Here is a 17,833-nt window from a genome sequence, read left to right on the forward strand (position 1 = left end):
TGAAATTTGTAGGGAGTACACACTGCTGCTACTGAGCATAAGTGATAGAAGGAGTGGATGTTTGTGGATATGGTGGCAATCAAGTGGGCTGCTTTGTCCTGGATGCATCAAACTTCTTTATTCATACCTTGTATGATGGTAGACAGGGTTAGGGGTGTCAGGAGGTGAGTTACTCACTCGCATTCTTAGCCTCTGACCTCCTCTTGTAACCACTATAATTATATGATTACAGTTGAGTTTCTGATTAATAGTAACCCCCAGTATTTTGATCGTGGGTCATTGTGTGATGGTAACACTATTGAATGTCAAGGAGCGATGGTTAGACTATCTCTTATTGGAGATGGTCATAGTTTGGCATTTGTGTGATGTGAATTTTGCTTGCCACTTATCAACCCAAGCCTGGATATTGCTTTTGAACATGGACTGCTGCAGTATCGGAGGAACTGTGAAATGTGCTGAACATTGTGCAATAATCAGCAAATGTCCATACTTTCGACTTTATGATGAAAGGAAGGTCATTGATGAAGCAGCTGAAGATGGTTGAGTCTAGGACACTACCCTGAGGAACCCCTGCAGAGATGACATAGAGCTGGTTTTGTCAGGTATGACGCCAACCAGCGGAGAGTTTGCCCCTTGACACACATTGATTCCAGTTTTGCGAGGGCTTCTTGATACCATACTAGCTCACATTTGCTCTTGATGTCAAGGGCTGTCACACTCACCTCACCATTTTAATCATATTGCTTCCGCCTACATAACTAATTTGAGTGGATTCTTTTTTTGTTTCGTTTCTGCCTTGAATTCAGGGGCACTATGAAATCCTCAAACAACTGTCCATTGACGAGTTGTTTCTTGACTGGCTATTAATTAGCTTTTGATAGTTTTCTTTATCCCAATATTTGGGAAATCTTGAAGGTGACACATGCCTTCCTCATCAATAGCGAGAAATCTTGATTGTTTTAATTACATATGGATATTCCAGCTCTGACACCTATATAGGTGGGTTACTTACAGTTAATCTTCAGTGTGTTGCCTCATGGACCATGAAATTGTACTGTTGTTGACTATGGGTTTTATTTGTTTAGCCATTGCTTACTATCTAATAATAAAGTAACACCCACCCCAATGTCTAACTTGAAATTTGTAATGTGACCATTGACATAAATATCAGCTGGTCAAAATATGAAATCTGCACCACCTATTTTCGCTAGGTAGCTTCTTTCTTCTGTTGTAAACTGTTCTACCTCATTAACCTCTTTTGGTGGGTATCTATTTGATTTCTTTCTTTTCTATAATCTATATTTCACATTTTCTGAAAAATCCCTATTCATAGAATCCCTACAGAGTGAAAACAGGCCATTTGGCTGAACAAGTCCACACCAACCTTCTGAAGAGTAACCCACCCGGACTCATTCCCTTATCCTAATACTCTACATTTCCCCTGACTAATGCACCTAACCAACACATCCCTGAACACTATGGCCAATTCAACTAACCTGCACACCTTTGGATTGTGGGAGGAAACCGGAGCACCCAATAGAAGTCCACACAGACACGAGGAGAATGTGTAAACTCCACACAGACAGTCGCCTGAGGCTGGAATTGAACCCGGGTCCCTGATGCTGTAAGACAGCAGTGCTAACCACTGAGCCACCGTGTTGCCCATTAAAAACTGCCTATTATATGACAAGTAAAGCATTTGCTTTTAGTAATATTTGTAACTGTGAGGTTATTGTGGGGTGCCTGTCCTACTCATTGTACTGGTTACTTGCATGTGTCTTTTGTGATTTTGTGCTTTCAGAATTGCTATCTGCTGATGTCCTCTCCCATAGTTGGTCTTCTCACCTTAAGATCAACCTTTGCTGCTTCCAATACACCATCTGAATAGTTTTCTCTAGAGGCAGGACTTCTTCAGAAAGTAATATGTCTGGCCAGAGTCGTCAGTAAGTCCAACAACAATTTTGTTGAAGGTGAGTTCTGACTTTAAGCCACCAAAGTTGCATTTCTCCACAAATCTGTAAAATGATATAATTTATGCATTGCCTTGGGTGATGAACTCTTCTAATATTTTGCTCTTTCAAGAATTTTCTTAGTTCTGAAGTTGATGTAATTTTCAAAGGTTTATAGTACTTCTGCAAAGTAGCTGTTGCTTCATTTATTCCTGGTGCACTATCACAACACTAGCTACATTCCCAGTTGTGCACAGATAAACATTTACTTGTTCATCTTCTGTTTTAGAAGCTAGTTTGAAAGCTTTTCAGACCACAGATATTGTTTTCTCCAAGATGTCTAATTCTATTTTCTATTGGGCCTATCTCTGAAATTCAATCTTTCAGCTGAAAGGTCAGAAATCTTTCTAGTGCCAGGTAAATGGGGGGACTACTTCACCACAATCTGACTTGTGCTTTGTGAGTGGTAGACAGGCTTTGGGAAATCTGGAGTTGAGTTACTCGCTGCAGGACTCTTAACTTCTGATCTACTCTTGTAACCACAATATTTAGGTCACTGTTCTAATTCAGTTTCTGGTCAATGATAACCCAAAACTGATAGAGACATAGACTTTGTTATGAAGACTCTATTACAGAGATTTTAATGAAGACCAGATATTAGATCTCATTTCAAGATCGTGAGCTGTCCACAAGTCTACATGAAACCATCATAGTTATTGGTACTTGTTGTAACTCAATATTAATCCTTTCAGACCCGTGTCCAACACTGTGGAAGGAAACTGGGGTTCATATTTCAACATTTCAATGACCATTGAGCAGACCAGATCGGGAATGAGACCTGCACCCTGAGAAAAAAATGAAAAGTTAAAACGGAGAGCAGTGAGCTTTGTATTGCCCCAGGGACAAGTTGATGGAACCATTTTTTAAAAGTTATATTATCTTGTTTTTTCTTTATTTAAAAAGCATTCTTGCTGGATTTCAAAATGGCTGATTTTGAACTCAGAATGAACAAGTTGACTGCTTTAAGAAATAGTCAAGAGTGTGGTGCTGGAAAAGCACAGCAGGCCAGACAGCATCCAAGGAATAGGAAAATCAACATTTCGGGCAAAAGCCCTTCATCAGGACTTTAACAAATATCCTACAATTGCCAGGACCAAAGTAAACTCCTCCTCAAATTTGACAGTCCTTAAATTGTATAAATAGCTGAAAATGTGTTGCTGGAAAAGCACGGCTGGTCAGGCAGCATCCAAGGAGCAGGAGAATCAATGTTTTGGTAATCCTGAAGAAGGGCTGATGCCCGAAACATCGATTCTCCTGCTCCTTGGATGCTGCCTGACCTGCCGCGCTTTTCCAGCAACACATTTTCAGCTCTGATCTCCAGCATCTGCAGTCCTCACTTTCTCCTCGAAAATTGTATAAATAGTCTGGCTAAGTTAACACAAAGGACCAGTTCTGAATAAATGAAGCCACTGGAGCCCATTATGCCTTTACCTGATGCAAATGAGTCCATATTTATGTGTTACAATGACTAAGTGTCTAAACCTAAAAACCCCAGTCACATGACTGAAATTGTTGGTTTGATTGAAGCATCTTAAATCATATGCTTTGATTTTACATTAATTAGTCAGCTTGTAACATCTGAAGTAACTCCATGCTTAGTTAAATGCCTCCCTTTGATCTCAGTTCCTCTCACAGCTTGATCCCTGAAAAGAAATCTGTTTCTTATCTGTTAAGTCAACGAAATCCCATGTTAAAACTATTACACCTTCATCAGCAATTCAAGTTTGTTTGAGCCCCGAAGAAAATGGCTTCTGTAGGCAGACAACAGAGAGAATCTCATTTGACACTGACTTACTGGACTCTCTATTTCACATGAAGTAATTCTGATATCTTTGATCTGAAATAATTCGCCTTTTCGACGGCTCTCCTTTCCTTTTATTTTCTTTCTTTCTTGGATGCGTGACTGTGTGAACATGCATCACAACTATGATCCCTGGTTGTGAGCTCAATGATAAATCCTATTTTAGTTTAGAATTTGCTGTGGCCCATTTGAAATTGGACTTCAAAAACGAAGGTTGAGGAAACACATGACTGCCTACCTTTAATAAAGAAAATGATTGTAAAGAAAGTTTTTAAATTCAAAAAGCTACCTTTGTTAAAGACAGGAAAGGAGAACACTATAAATAATTCAATTCAGCTTCTTTTTCTTGTTCATGAGATTTTACATCTAGTTTTGAACACTACCAAATAATCAAATTTGACAAAAATCTAACTTTAAGGAATGAGCCTGACTTGGTTAGAAAAGGCAATCAGTTGGAGGTGCCGGTGTTGGAGTGGGGTGGACAAGGTCATGACACCAGGTTATAGTCCCACAGGTTTATTTGAAATCACAAATTTTCAGAGCACTGCTCCTTTGAGGCTCGGTATATTGGCAAAATCATGCAGGGACGCTATGGCAACAGATGAATGGATACTGCACAACAATCGCCTGACAGGAATGTTCCCTCTCAGTTGGGGAACATTTTAGCCATCAAGGACATTCAGCCTCCAATCCTCAGATAAGCATCCTCCAAGGTGGCTTTACAATACTCAACAGCACAGAATCACTGAGCAGAAACTGATAGCCAAATTCTGTAACCATGAAGGTGGCCTCAACCATGATCTTGGGTTCGTGTTGTGCTACATGTGACCACTCCACATTTCTGTATCTGTAAAATCTTGCTTACTGTTCAGTTTTGATACCATTACATTGATGACCTGCTATGATGTCTCTACCTTAATTAGTTTATACATTTTTGGATTACTTATTACTCTAGTTAGACACTCGGCATATGACTCTTATACCTCTGATGTCATTCCAGCCATTTGGTTTGTTTCCAGCACCACCTTATTTTTAATTTTTTTCAATTATCTCTCTACCTCAATTAATCAGATTCTAGGTCATCCCTTCACTTGCTATTCAGTTGGTGACACTTTACTCACACTGTCTGATACTTTTGATCACCTAGGTGAAAGTGAGGACTGCAGATGCTGGAGATTAGAGTCAAGATTAGAGTGGTGCTGGAAAAGCACAGCAGGTCAGGCACCATCCGAGGAGCAAGAAAATCAACATTTTGGGCAGGAGCCCTTTAATCTTCCTGATGCTGCCTGACCTGCTGTGCTTATCCAGCACCACTCTAATCTTGACTTTTGATCACCTGCAGAGGCTTATTATTCAGCCAGGTAAAAACAATGACTGCAGATGCTGGAAAGCAAATACTGGATTAGTGGTGCTCGAAGAGCACAGCAGTTCAGGCAGCATCCAACGAGCAGTGAAATCGACGTTTCGGGCAAAAGCCCTTCATCAGGAATAAAGGCAGTGAGCCTGAAGCATGGATAGATAAGCTAGATGAGGGTGGGGGTGGGGAGAGAGTAGCATAGAGTACAATGGGTGAGTGGGGGAGGAGATGAAGGTGATAGGTCAAGGAGGAGAGGGTGGAGTGGATAGGTGGAAAAGGAGCGAGGCAGGTTCGACAAGTCCGGACAAGTCAAGGAGACAGTGCTGAGCTGGAAGTTTGAAACTAGGATGAGGTGGGGGAAGGGGAAATGAGAAAGCTGTTGAAGTCCACATTGATGCCCTGGGGTTGAAGTGTTCCGAGGCGGAAGATGAGGCGTTCTTCCTCCAGGCGTCTGGTGGTGAGGGAGCGGCGGTGAAGGAGGCCCAGGACCTCCATGTCCTCGGCAGAGTGGGAGGGGGAGTTGAAATGTTGGGCCACGGGGCAGTTTGGTTGATTGGTGCGGGTGTCTCGGAGATGTTCCTTAAAGCGCTCTGCTAGGAGGCGCCCAGTCTCCCCAATGTAGAGGAGACCACATCTGGAGCAACGGATACAATAAATGATATTAGTGGATGTGCAGGTAAAACTTTGATGGATGTGGAAGGCTCCTTTAGGGCCTTGGATAGAGGTGAGGGAGGAGGTGTGGGCGCAGGTTTTACAGTTCCTGCGGTGGCAGGGGAAAGTGCCAGAATGGGAGGGTGGGTCATAGGTGGGTGTGGACCTGACCAGGTAGTCGCGGAGGGAACGGTCTTTGCGGAAGGCGGAAAGGGGTGGGGAGGGAAATATATGCCTGGTAGTGGGGTCTTTTTGGAGGTGGCGGAAAAGTCGGCGGATGATTTGGTTTATGCGAAGGTTTGTAGGGTGGAAGGTGAGCACCAGGGGCATTCTGTCCTTGTTACGGTTGGAGGGTTGGGGTTTGAGGGCAGAGATGTGGGATGTGGACGAGATGCATTGGAGGGCATCTTTAACCATGTGGGAAGGGAAATTACGGTCTCTAAAGAAGGAGGCCATCTGGTGTGTTCTATGGTGGAACTGGTCCTCCTGGGAGCAGATACGGCGGAGGCGGAGAAATTGGGAATACGGGATGGCATTTTTGCAAGAGATAGGGTGGGAAGAGGTGTAATCAAAGTTTTACCTGCACATCCACTAATATCATTTATTGTATCTGTTGCTCCTGATGTGGTCTCCTCTACATTGGGGAGACTGAGCGCCTCCTAGCAGAGCGCTTTAGGGAACATCTCCCAGACACCCGCACCAATCAACCAAACCGCCCCGTGGCCCAACATTTCAACTCCCCCTCCCACTCTGCCGAGGACATGGAGGTCCTGGGCCTCCTTCAACACCGCTCCCTCACCACCAGACGCCTGGAGGAAGAACGCCTCATCTTCCGCCTCGGAACACTTCAACCCCAGGGCATCAATGTGGACTTCAACAGCTTCCTCATTTCCCTTTCCCCCACCTCATCCTAGTTTCAAACTTCCAGATCAGCACTGTTTCCTTGACTTGTCCAGACTTGTCGAACCTGCCTCGCTCCTTTTCCACCTATCCACTCCACCCTCTCCTCCTTGACCTATCACCTTCATCTCCTCCCCCACTCACCCATTGTACTCTATGCTACTCTCTCCCCACCCCCACCCTCCTCTCGCTTATCTCTCCATGCTTCAGGCTCACTGCCTTTATTCCTGATGAAGGGCTTTTGACCGAAACGTCGATTTCGCTGCCCGTTGGATGCTGCCTGAACTGCTGTGCTCTTCCAGCACCACTAATCCAGTATTTTTATTCAGCCAGTCAATGTTCCACTCACACCATGTGTAAGATCTTTTGATCTCTCTGCCTATAAATTCTGTGCCTATGCACTTCCTTTCACTCCACCTGATGAAGGAGCAGTGCTCTGAAAGCTTGTGATTACAAATAAACCTGTTGTACTATAACCTGGTGTCATGAGACTTTTGACTGAATAAATTGGAAGCCAAGCCATAAAAATAAAATTAATGACTGAAATTATATTTAGAACAAATAAAAGTACCATTGCAACTTCTTCTCATCTAACATTAGCAATGACCATATTTTGATTCAAAGGCATTCATACATTAAGATGTTTTAACTGCTGAAATGTTAAACACTCTGACCATGGACCAGTTTAAGGCTGTGGCTTAGGAATTATAAATTAGATCGCATACAGTACGGAAACAGGCCCTTCAGCCCAATAAGTCCACACCGACGAGAAACCCACCCCACTATATTTACTCCTGACTAATCCACCTAACACTACGGGCAATTTAGCACAGCCACTTCACTTAACCTGCATATCTTTGGACTGTGGGAGGAAACCAGAGCACCTGGAGGAAACTCACACAGACACAGGGAGAATGTGCAAACAGTTGCCTGAGGTGGGAATTGAACTGAGGTCTCTGGTGCTGTGAGTTAGCAGTGCTAGCCCACTGTGCCACCCCATGAAACAGTCCAACCCGATAAAATGGAATGAAGTCCTTAAAGTGCTGACTGTGCACCAAGGACACAGTCCCCTTGTGGAAAAGAGAAATGAGAATTAAGTCCTGAATCTGAACTATTCCCATGTTAACAATGGAGTTAGCAAAACTAAGGATGCAGCTAGAGTTTAGAGAGAGAAAACAAGAGAATGAAAAAGTTTTCCAAATCTGAAAATTGGAAATAGACATCCAGGCTCAGCAAGAGATAGAAAGAAGCTGCTAGGAATAACTTCCCTTCATTGGGTAACAGGCCATATCACCTTATCCCAAACTCCAGAAATACTTAATTTATTTTTGTATTTGAATAGATGATGTGAAGTCCTTCTTACACCACTTTTGAAAAAGTATCAGGGCATTTACAATGTACACAAGTAATGTGGAGTCTTGGATACAAGGGTAGCTGAAAAGGGGGACCTAAGAGGTCTTCTTCATACAGACCGCAGAGGTGCCCAGTAGTTATGAGCAGACCAAAGCTGCCATTCTCAGTGCAAATTTGTTGAACCTTGAGCTGAACTGTCAGCAATTCAAGACTACTTGAAAGAATCTAATGTTTGAAAGGTGAAAGCAAATTATTTCCATTCTGTTAAAACACGGCATATCCACAGTGAATTTTATGTGAGCCAATATTGCTCAAGGAGTTTAAATATTGTCTACACCATAACCTGAGAGTGTACTTAGAGGAGCAGAGAGTCCTCACAGCCAAAGAGGCTGCAGTTGCTGCTAATAGCTATGGCTGCACCCATAAGCCTAATACCTGGAACTGACCAATGCCATGCCTGTACTGAATGGGATAATGGGAAGAGAATGCTGGATAAAATGGGACGCCCACCCAGGAAGAACAGTACAAACAAGGGTGGGAAAAGTCCACTCAATTTGATAGGCTCATTATTGATTATTTTGGAGTTTCCATGCCGTTTGTGGATAGGACATGTAAAGGCAAGTTTTCTTTTACATAGTCAAATAGATTTCTGCATAGTAGTTATACTTGAACGAACGTTCCAGCAGTTTGGAAGATTCTGAAACACAATGTTCAGCAAGCTAGCACCTTTAGCCTTTGATGTGTATGGTGCAATAAGCCATTTCTTGGTATCATGTAACATTAGAGCTGAAAATGTGTTGCTGGAAAAGCGCAGCAGGTCAGGCAGCATCCAAGGAGCAGGAGAATCGACATTCTTCAGGAATCCTGAAGAAGGGCTCATGCCCGAAATGTCGATTCTCCTGCTCCTTGGATGCTGCCTGACCTGCTGCACTTTTCCAGCAACACATTTTCAGCTCTGATCTCCAGCATCTGCAGTCCTCACTTTCTCCATCATGTAACATTAACAGACTTGTAAGAAAATTGGTGTTGGTGATGGTGAGACCACAGGAGAAGCCTGGTTGGATCACCCACTCGATATTTCAAATTGAAGGCAAATACAAATATGAATCAAATGCAAACACATTATCAAGTTCATGAGTTGTTATTAGTTGCTTAGATGTCCAGATCACCATTAATAATTGGATGTGGCAGGAGGAAGAAGTTTTGACCATAACGGCATTAGACAGAGGAGCCAAAGTAGGCCATTCAGCCCATCAGATCTGCTCTGTCAATCAATGAGATCATGGCTGACTTGATAATCCTCGAATACAATTTCTTGCCTTTTCCATATAACTCTTGATTCCCTTGTTCCCTGTCTCTCTCAATCCTCAATATACTTAATGACCCAGCTCCAACAGTCCACTGCAGTAAACAATTCGACAGTTTCACACCCCTCTAAGGGAAGAAATTCCTCCTCATCTCTGTCTTAAACATGAAACCACTTATTCTGAGATTAGATCCTCTGGTCCTAGAGACTCCCACAAATGAAACCAAACTCTTTGCATCTAATGTCAGAATGATTACTTGTTCTGCCACTTAATTTCATTATAACATATATAATTTCATTAGAACATCCTCTGTTTAGAAAACATATAGCTTCACTGGGTTGGCATCTAATCTGAGGTATAAATTACGCTTCTCCTGGCATACCCTTGTCATTCACCATTGAACCAGAATTGTTCACCTGACTTGATGGGTGGCAGGCTTTAAGGTGGAGTACAATTCTTCTGCTGCTGCCAGTCCACACTGTCTCTTGGACGCCAGGTTGTGATATCCTTTATCTCCAGGAGAAAGTGAGGACTGCAGATGCTGGAGAAGTCTGAGTTGAGAATGGTGGTGCTGAAAAAGCACAGCAGGTCAGGCAGCAGCTGAGGAGCAGAAGAGTCGATATTTCAGGCATAAGCACAATCCTAATTAAGGGTTTCTGCCCGAAACATCGATTTCCCTGCTCCTTGGACGCTGCCTGGCCTGTTGTGCTTTTCCAGCACCACCCTTCTTGGCTCTATCCTTTATCTCTGTTCATTTAGAGTAGTTATGCCACAGAAGATATCTTCAGTATGAAGAAAAATTTGATTTCTAAGAATTGTGGGGCGATCACTCCTACAAATATTATTATGGAGAGATGTGTCAATGTAGGATAGGTCATGGAATCGTAGCATTTTACAACACAGGAAGAGGATATTCGATGCATTGTGCCTGTGTCAGATGCTTGAAAGAACTCACTGTTTCATTCCACCCCACTGATTTTTCTTTATGGGGTGTACATGTTTCTTTTGGAAGTATATCCCTGATACCCCTTTTGGAAGTTTACTTTCAGGCAATGAGTTCCATACCTCACAGCCTTTGCTTCTTTGAGCAATGATCTTAAATCAGTTTCCTGATCCTCTTACCACTAAAAAACCATTCTACTTGTTTTTTATAAAGGTTGGTTCATGAAGATGTGATCAAGTAGGTTATCCTCTTATGCAAGGTCAGAATGACAATTCAGTGATGGTACTCCCAAACTATTCTTGACCATTTACATTGAAGAATGAGAAATTACTCTATTATGGGGTGGCACGGTGGCTTAGTGGTTAGCAGTGCTGCCTCACAGCGCCAGGTTCCCAGGTTTGATTCCAGCCTTGGGCACCTGTCTGTGTGGAGTTTGCACATTCTCCCCGTGTCTGCGTGGGTTTCCTCTGGGTACTCCGGTTTCCTCCAACATTCCAAAGATGTGCAGGTCAGGTGAATTGACCATGTTAAATTGTCCATAGTGTTAGGTACATTAGTCAGAGGGAGTTGGGTATGGGTGGGTTACTCTTTGGAGGGTCAGTGTGGATTTGTTGGGCCGAAGGGCCTGTTTCCACACTGTAGGGGATCTAATCTAATCTAAATCAAATGAGAGAAGACCAGGAATACTCCTTATCCATACTTGGCCTGATTCCATCAGACATCATGGGATTGGAGTTAACGCTGTGGATATCATTTTCACATGTATTTTCTTACATCCTATGGCTGGATGAGCAATGCATGGGTTTTCAGTGTAAGAACTTGGAATGCATGGGTTTTTCATGATTCTTTTAAAGATTTTATTGCTTGATATGTTCATTTGAATTGAATTTATTGTCATGTGTACCGAGACACAGTGAAAAGCTTTGTCTTGTGAGCAATACAGGCAGGTCACAGAGTTAAGTAGCATAGACAGTAGATAATAGGTAAACAGCAGCAAAAACAAAAACACAGGTACAGGCGAATGTTAAGAATTTGAGAGTCCATTCAGTATTCTAACAACAGCAGGGTAGAAACTGTTTTGAAACTAGGTAAAAACAAGGACTGCAGATGCTGGAAACCAGAGTCTAGATTAGAGTGTGGCCACTGTTATGAAACTGGCTGGTTTGTGTGTTCAGGCTTCTGTTCCTTCTCCCCGATGGTAGAGGTTGTAGAAAAACATTGCCAGGACGGGATAGATCTTTGAGAATGCTGGCAGGCCTGATAGATGGATTCTCTAGATTGGAGGTTGGCTTTTGTGATTGTCTGGGCCGAGTTCACCACTCTCTGTAATTGTCTCCAATCTTGAATGATAGAGTTACCATACCAGGTAGTGATACATCCAGACAGAATGCTCTCGATGGCGCACCTATAAAAGTTGGCAAGAGTATTCGCTGTCATGCCAAATTTTTTCAGCTGCCTGAGGAGGAAGAGAATTTGTTGGGCCTTTGTAACCAGTGCGTCCACATGAAGAGTCCAAGAAAGCTTGTTGTTGATGACCACTCCCAGCAGCTTGACGCTGTCCACTCATTCCACCTCTGTGCTGTTAGAGAGGCATGAGTAGCATCCCGCCAAAAGTCAATAATGAGTTCCTTGGTTTTGCCGGCATTGAGAGCTAGGTTGTTTCACAGAGCCACCATTTTTCCAGGTCTGTCATCACCATCTGAGATTCATTTATGTGCTCAGTGGTGTTAGTTGAATGTTTTTGTCACAGGAATATAGTGAATAAAGAATAAACATTGCACAGGGGAGAGACCTTCACATTACATTTAACATTAAACTGGATGGTGAGCTGTTTCCGATTGGCCAGCTCACCCTACAGCCAGTAAGCTGCACTTTGATTGGCTTCAGACAGGCCTTCAACTCCCTTCCAATGAGGGAATCCACTGAGATCTGCTTGCCTATCAAAAGACCAACAAGCCACAAAGGAAACACCGACGGAGGTCACAGTTAAAGTTTTGTCCGGAATCTCGCCAGAAAGCCGCAGTGTTTGGGAAGGACAGGTGGTAGGACCGATTGCTAAAGGTGTAATGGAGGCAGGGTAACCACTTGAGGAGTTGGGGGTGGGGGGAGGGGAGAGTAGAATTAACTTGGGAGAGGTCTGCAACAATCCCAGAAAGAAGGCAAACCCCCTATTTATTCATTAAAGGTATCTAGTCTTGTTCAGCATGGATGGTTTAGGCAGGGAGACTGTTCTATCAAGTGCATAATGAACCACTATCATCACTTTCTGCTGCATATTGTAATACCTTGGTATTCTGGAAAAGGGAATCACAAGTATCACGTAACAAAAACTGTCAGCTGGTACTTTGATGTCCATAAGTTAAAAAACTGTGAGGGTGGGGAGACAAGGATGAAAGTTGTGAGGCTGGGGACAAAGATTGTGAGGGTGAGGACTCAGGATGGGCAAGAACTGTTTAATGTCAATGAACATAGCACGGAAATTGATGATGCAAAAGATTGCATGGGATTTAGTGCAGAATAATCAGGGTTAGATTTCCGACAAATTGGTGCCACATTGTGGGGAAAATATGAATGCGTTGGAGAGATTGCAAAAGCGACTTACAAGAAAAGTTCCCAGAATGAGAAACCTGAGTATGAGGTTAGGTTGAACAAATTGAGATTGTTCTCCTTGGAGAGAAGAAGGCTGAGAGGAGACTTGATAATGTTTTTCAAAATCATGAGCAGGCTATTTAGAGTAGGTATGGGAAAAGCTGCTCCCACTCATAAAAGGAACAAGCACAAGAGGGCATAGATTTAAAATGATGCATATATTAGGGAAGGGTGATGTAAGAAAAATCTTTTTACACAGCAAGTAGCTATGATATGGAGTGCGCTGCCTGAAAATCTGGTGAAGAAGCTTTAATTGAGGCATTCAAGAGGGTATTCAATGATTATTTGGATAAAAATGTCATGCAGGATGTAGGGCAAAGTTGGGAGATGGCACTAGGTAATCCAAGTGATGCAGGCATGAATGGTCCCCTTCCACACCCCAATAATTCTGTGATTCAGTATTGTTGTCACCTCCAGTCTGAATCCAGTCCAAACCAGTGTAGACCAATAGATCTTGGTCTGGGTCTTCAAACTGATTTTGTACAGGTCCATCCACATGGATTGTTTTTGTTCTGGGAACAAACTAAATAAATGAACACACACAGGTATGCAGGTATGGTAGTGCAGGTGGTGTGCAGCATTGACTAATAAAGCATGGAAACATACCTTTTAGTCCAACTCATCCATACCAAGCACGTGGGAGTATTGCAGCCCAGATAGCTATCTGCCATTCGTACCTACAGATCAAACAACTGCTTCATCGAGTTGCTGAACTGGCATCCAGGCTACAGATACTGAGGGGCATCAGAAAGAGAGAGAGTTAGCTGAACACTTTATTCCAAGAGACCTCACACTCGTTAAAGGAAGTAGAGCATTAGAATTGCTCAATGGCCAGGAACAGAATGGGGAAATGATCGTCTTTGACTTTGGCCAACAGCTGCGAGGTACTTGTCATACACACATTTGAGAACAAGGATTGGAGGATGGATGGGTTAGCTGGAGTGAAGTGTTCATGGATAATCCAAAAGAGAGTGGGACGAATACAAATAATTGTTTGTTCAGATATAAAACCACTAATAGGTAAAGGGTACACTTAGCTGAACAACCATACCACATAAGTTCCATATTGATCTAAAATGAAAAGAAAAGTGGAAATCTAGCAAACTAAGAGAGTTTAAAAATCAACAGTGAGAAATATATAAGTACAAGTTTGCAAATTATGTGAAGTTAGGATTAGAACTAGAATTATATGTTATTGTCACGTGTACTCAAGCACAGGAAGCCAGGAGTACAGTGAAAAGTGTACAAAGTTGCCATTTTCTGCCACCAGGAGAAAGTGAGGATTGCAGATGCTGGAGACCAGAGTTGAAAAATGTAGTGCTAGAAAAACACAGCAGGCCAGGCAGCATCCGAGGATGTTTCGGGCATAAGCCCTTCTTCAGGAAAGAAGCTGGTGTGCCAAGCGGGCTGAGATAAAAGGTAGGGGGGAGGGAATTTGGGGGAGGGGCACTGGGAATACGATAGGTGGAAGGAGGTGAGGGTGAGGGTGATAGGCTGGAGAGGGGATAGGGGCGGAGAGGTTGGGAAGAAGATTGCAGATCAAGAGGGCGGTGCTGAATCCAGGGGTTGGGACTGAGATAAATTGGGGGGAGGGGAAATGAGGAAGCTGGAGAAATCTACATTCATCCCGTGTGGTTGGAGGGTTCCTAGGCAGAAGATGAGGTGCTCTTCCTCCAGACATCGTATGGTCAGGGTCTGGTGATGGAAGAGGCCAAGGATCTGCATGACCTTGGCGGAGTGGGAGGGGGAGCTAAAGTGTTCAGCCATGGGGTGGTTGGGTTGGTTGGTCTGGGTGTCCCAGAGGTGTTCCCTGAAACGTTCCGCAAGTAGGCGGCCTGTCTCCCCAATGTAGAGGAGACCACATCGGGTGCAGCGGATACAGTAAATGATGTGTGTGGAGGTGCAGGTGAATTTGCGACGAATATAGAAGGATCCCTTGGGGCCTTGGAGGGAGGTGAGGAGGGAGGTGTGGGTGCAAGTTTTACACTTCTTGCGGTTGCAGGGGAAGGTGCCGGGAGTGGAGGTTGGGTTAGTGGGGCGTGTGGACCTGATGAGGGAGTCGCAGAGGGAGTGGTCTTTCCTGAATGCTGATAGGGGTGGGAAGGGAAATATATCCCTGGTGGTGGGGTCTGTTTCGAGGTGGCAGAAATGACAGTGGATGATACGATGTATCTGGAGGTTGGTGGGATGGAAGGTGAGGACCAGTGGGGTTCTGTCCTGGTGGCGATTAGAGGGGCTGGGTTCAAGGGTGCAGGTATGGGAAGTGGAGGAGATGTGGGGGAGAGCATCGTCGACCACATTGGAGGGGAAATTGCGGTCTTTGATGAAGGAGGCCATTGGGTTGATCAGTATTGGAATTGGTCCTCCTGGGAGCAGATGTGGCAGAGGCGAAGGAATTGGGAATATGAGATGGTGGTTTTACAGGGGGGAGGGTAGGAGGAGGTGTAATCTATGTAGCCGTGGGAGTCGGTTGGTTTGTAGTAAATGTCTGTGTTGAGTTGGTCGCCCGAGATAGAAATGGAGAGGTCTAGGAAGGGGAGAGAGGAGTCTGAGACGGTCCAGGTAAATTTGAGGTCGGGGTGGAAGGTGTTGGTAAAGTGGATGAACTATTCAACCTCCTCGTGGGAGCACGAGGTAGCGCTAATACAATCATCGATGTAGCGGAGGAAAAGGTGGGGGGCGGTGCCGGTGTAGCTGCTGAAGATGGACTGTTCCACATATCCGATGAAGAGGCAGGCATAGCTGGGGCCCATGCGGATGCCCATGGCTACACCTTTGGTTTGGAGGAAGTGGGAGGATTGGAAGGAGAAGTTGTTAAGAGTGAGGACCAGTTCAGTCAGTCGAAGGAGGGTGTCAGTGGAAGGGTACTGGTTGGTTCGGCAGGAGAGGAAGAAGCGGAGGGCTTGAAGCCTTCGTGATGGGGGATAAAAGTATATAGGGACTGGATGTCCGTGGTGAAGATAAGGCGTTTGGGGCCAAGGAAGCGAAAATCATGGAGGAGGTGGAGGGCGTGGGTGGTGTCCCGAACGTATGTGGGGAGTTCTTGGACTAAGGGGGACAGGACAGTGTCGAGGTATGCAGAGATGAGTTCGGTGGGGCAGGAGCAGGCTGAGACAATGGGTCGGCCGGGGCAGTCGGGTTTGTGGATTTTGGACGGGAGATAGAAACGGGCGGTGCGGGGTTGTGGGACTATGAGGTTGGAGGCGGTGGATGGGAGATCCCCTGAGTTGATGAGGTTATGGATGGTCTGGGAAATAATGGTTTGGTGGTGTGAGGTGGGGTCTTGGTCAAGAGGGCAGTAGGAGGAGGTGTCCGCGAGTTGGCGTCTAGCTTCATTGGTGTAAAGATCAGTGCGCCAAACTACCACTGCGCCTCCCTTGTCAGCCAGTTTGATGGTGAGGTTGGGGTTTGGAGTTGAGGGAGTGGAGGGCTGCGCCTTGTGAGGGTGAGAGGTTGGAGTGGGTGAGAGGGGTGGACAGGTTGAGGTGGTCAATGTCGCAGCGGCAGTTGGATATGAAAAGACCGAGGGCGGGTAAGAAGCCAGCACGGGGTGTCCAGGTGGATGGGGTGTGTTGGAGGCGGGAGAAGGGGTCGTCAGAGGGAGGGCGAGAATCCTGGTTGAAGAAGTAGGCACGGAGGCAAAGGCGGCAGAAGAAATGCTCGATGTCTCGCCGCGTGTCCAACTCATTGATCCGGGAGTGTAGGGGGATGAAGGTGAGGCCTCTGCTGAGGACTGATCGTTCATCCTCAGAGAGGGGGAGATCTGGAGGGATGGTGAAAATACGGCAGGGCTGGAAGCTAGGACCTGGTGTGGAGCTGGAGCTGGGAGTGGGGGTGGAGTTAGGCATGGGGGCGGAGTTAGTCGTGGGGGACATTTTCTGCCACCATCTTGGTTCACCAAATCAGACTCTCAAAAGAAAAGGCAACAGCAGAAATAAAAGAAAGCCAAAAGTAAGAAAAACATCCAGATCTCAAAATCTAAATCTTATCTCCATAAAGGTTTTTGGAGACACTGATGTAGGTGACCAGGCCTAGCCTCGGCCTGAAGACTTGGTTGTCGGGAGGACCCACGTTTTAGCTGCTGCTGAAGTCGCTGCCTCTGATCGCTGGAGGAACTCTGCCACCGTCAATCCCATATGCCTTGAAGACATCATTGCTGCCATCTCCTATCACCAGCAGGAGCTGTGTCTGCCACCTCAGACCAGTGGAAGGCTTCTGCAATTCTGCCAGTCTGCGTATGGCCTGCACTTGCTGCTGTGCCAATGCTTCCAAGTAACCCACTGCAAAAGACTTTAAAGAAAAGAAAGAAAAAAAAGAAAACAAAAGAGAAATGACTGAAGTTAAAAGAAAAAATAGCAGATGAGAGTGGACAAGCCTTGGGCCTGCTCTCAGCCCTGATATTCTGCCACCATCTTGTTCGAAAGCTGCTGAATTGTCAAGTAGGTTATTCAAGAAGATAAGAGAGAGAGAGGAAAACCAATAGCAGCTGGGATACTGTATCGTGATTATTCCACCTTGGAGTGAAAAAAATAAGTAAGACACTGAAAGTTTTGTTGTTTGCCAGCCAGAGGCAGGGTATGAGATGACCCCCTCTGAGAAGATCTTACTGGTTAGTTCATGTCCCTGAAATGGAATTTTGGTGCTGGTTAAAGTGTAAACAGAGGCAACTTCCATTAAAGTTAAATAGGATAAAAGTTACAGCTAAATGACACCATTACAAAGAAGTGAAAGCTTTAATTAACACGTAGGTTTTTTGGCGATAAGCTCACAACTACTGCAGATCACTTCAGGTGCCAATGAATCAGAAAGAATGATATAACAGTTTGCTATAATTATCTGTGGTCTGTGTCAAATAAACTAGCT

Source organism: Chiloscyllium punctatum, chromosome 1, assembly GCF_047496795.1.
Source record: "Chiloscyllium punctatum isolate Juve2018m chromosome 1, sChiPun1.3, whole genome shotgun sequence".
Taxonomy (NCBI): domain Eukaryota; kingdom Metazoa; phylum Chordata; class Chondrichthyes; order Orectolobiformes; family Hemiscylliidae; genus Chiloscyllium; species Chiloscyllium punctatum.